This window comes from Colobus angolensis, unplaced genomic scaffold (assembly GCF_000951035.1).
Source record: "Colobus angolensis palliatus isolate OR3802 unplaced genomic scaffold, Cang.pa_1.0 Scaffold112, whole genome shotgun sequence".
Lineage (NCBI taxonomy): Eukaryota > Metazoa > Chordata > Mammalia > Primates > Cercopithecidae > Colobus > Colobus angolensis.
Window position 1 is genome coordinate 9,355,456 of NW_012112253.1, and position 2,780 is coordinate 9,358,235.

The window sequence follows — 2,780 nt, forward strand, 5'->3', positions numbered from 1 at the left end:
ATGCCTTGCCCTGCTTCAGCTCTCGCTGGTCGGGCTGCAGCAGCTGACCAGCACCAATTGTCCGGCACTCCCTAGTGAGATGACCCCAGTACCTCAGCTGAAAATGCAGAAATCACTGGTCTTCTGTGTCGCTCACGCTGGGAGTTGGAGACTGGAGCTGTTCCTATTCGGCCATCTTGCTCTAATGCATTCGAGGCTTTTTAAAAGATCAATGTTACCATCCCTATTTTACAGGGGAGGCACTAAGTAGCTGGGGGAAGGAAAGAGACTGGGGAAAGAAAGAGCCTGTGGAAAGAGGACAGAGGGAGGGCTCAGAAAAGGGAAATGGGGCCAGAGGCAGAGTGGGAGAGCTTAAGGCTCCATTTCCCTTGTGTCTCTCTTGAGTGGAGTCTGTTTATTCTGTGGTGGTCCTGGTTTCATGGGTCCTGGAAGAAGGGCAGGCCAAGGCATGGATTAGCACTCTCTCAGCTTTTCGTGGCTGCTTCCACATCTTTCTTCATGAGCCAAAAACTCCCAGTGTCTTAGGGCTCCTGCCATTGGAATATCTCACTCCTCTACTGTTGTGTTTGTCATCTACACTTTGGGGTTTCTTCTGCACATCCACCAAAGTCTTTGTCAGGTGACCGTGAGTCTTTTCCCCTGCACTTCCTCTTTTATTTATTTATTTATTTTGAGACAGAGTCTCACTCTGTCACCCAGACTGGAGTCCAGTGGCGTGATCTTCGCTTACTGCAACCTCTGCCTCCTGGGTTCAAGCGATTCCCCTGCCTCAGCCTCCTGAGTAGCCAGGATTACAGGCACGTACCACCATGCCATGCTAATTTTTGTATTTTTAGTAGAGATGGGGTTTCACCATGTTGGCCGGGCTGGTCTCAAAACTCCTGACCTCAAGTGATCTGCCCACCTCAGCCTCCCAAAGTGCTGGGATTACAGGCGTGATCCCCTCCACTTCTTCCCAGCATCCTGGATCACCTCCTTATCCACATGGATGACCTTTCCTGCACCATAGCCTCTCAGCAACTGGGTCTTCTCCATACCAATGCTTTCCCCTCTGTTCTCTTCAGGGGGCCTGTTCCCATTGCCACACCATGGACAGAGAGCACAGCAAGGGCAAAGGCTTGGAGGCTTGAAAGAAGGCCATTACAGTTAGAGTTGAGTGTGGAGCCCACAGGGCAAGATGAGGCTCCATAATCAGGCAGGGCCCATCACTCAGTGCTTTGTAAGTCATATTAAAGATTTTGGCCTGTATTATAGGAGAAATGAGATGCTACAGAAAGTTTTTAAGTGGGGACAGAGAGGGTGACATGTGTTCGTGATGGTGACCTGATCAATTTGTGTATTGGAAAGACCTCCAAGGCTTTCACGTAGAGAAAAGACCAGAGCAAGAGTAGATCCAAGCTGGCTGGTGAGGAGGCCATTTCCATAGGCCAGTGAGAGATTAGGGTGGCTTGGAGCAGGACAAAGACAAGTGGACAGACTCGAGGGATCTTTAGGAGTAAAAGTCCCCTAGACCTGTTGGACATGGGAGGAGAGCGAGGGGAAGAAGTCAGGGATGATTCCTAGGTTTTCACCTTGCTCAACTGGACAGCAGATGGTGCCATTCCCTGGGTGGGGGAACAAGCGGACGGGGCCGGGCTTGAAGTCTGGTGGAGTTGTTTTTGTTTGTATGTTTATGGGCAGAGGGATCACAAACACTCTTGGATATATTGAGTGTGAGGAGCCTTGGAAACAAGGCCATGAAGACTTGAGTGGGTAAGGGAGGGATACCCAGGTCTGGAGCTCAGAGGAGAGGTCTGGCCTCAAGGGAAAGTTGGTATCATCAGCATGTAGGTGGAAATGAAGGTGGAGGTGCTGAGATGGCCTAAGAAGGGAAGCTGTGGGAGCAAAGAAGTGGGTCTTGGCGCTGAGGAGAATGAATATGCAAAGGAGATGGATGTGGGGGCAAAAAGGTAGGAAAAGAAGCAGGAGAGTGCAGTGTCATGGAGGCTACAAGAAGGGCATATTTCAAGAAAGGGCTCTTGCTTTGCTGAGAGAGGGAGGTCAAGGAAGAGGAGGAACATGTCTTGTGAAATTTAGCAATATGGAATCATGACTAAGCTTAGAGCCATGTCAGTGGAGTGACAATTTCGTCCTTCTTCCTGCAAGGAATTTGGACCTGACAGCTGGACAACAGAGTGGCCATCTTGGGGCCTGGAGTCTGTGGTCTTAACTCCTGCAGCTGCTGAACCATCAGCAGAAGCTTGCACAATTCTGGAATTTTTTTTTTACTTGAGAAAAATAAAACCTTATGTGTTGTTTGCAACTGACAATAATTTGTAACCGATAGAGTGTGTTGCCTGCATTATCTGGTTTAATCCCCACAACTGCCTTTTGAAGTAGTGCTATTATTATTCCTACTTTACACACAAGGAGGCCCAAACACAGAGAGGTTAAGAAAGTAGAGTCACACAACTAAGGTGGCAGGGCTGAGATTTAAAGACAGGGTTTCACCTGGATGAGATTGGAGACTATTATTTTAAGTGAAGTAACTCAGGAATGGAAAACCAAACATCGTATATTCTCACTTATAAGGGGGAGCTAAGCTATGAGGATGTAAAGGCATAAGAATGACACAATGGACTTAGGGGACTTGGGGAAAGAGTGCAAAGGGAGTGAGGGATAAAAGACTACAAGTTGGGTTCAGTGTATACTGCTCAGGTGATGGGTCTCACAAATCACCACTAAAGAACCTGTGTAACCAAATACCACCTGTTCTCCAATAACCTATGGAAATAAAAAAT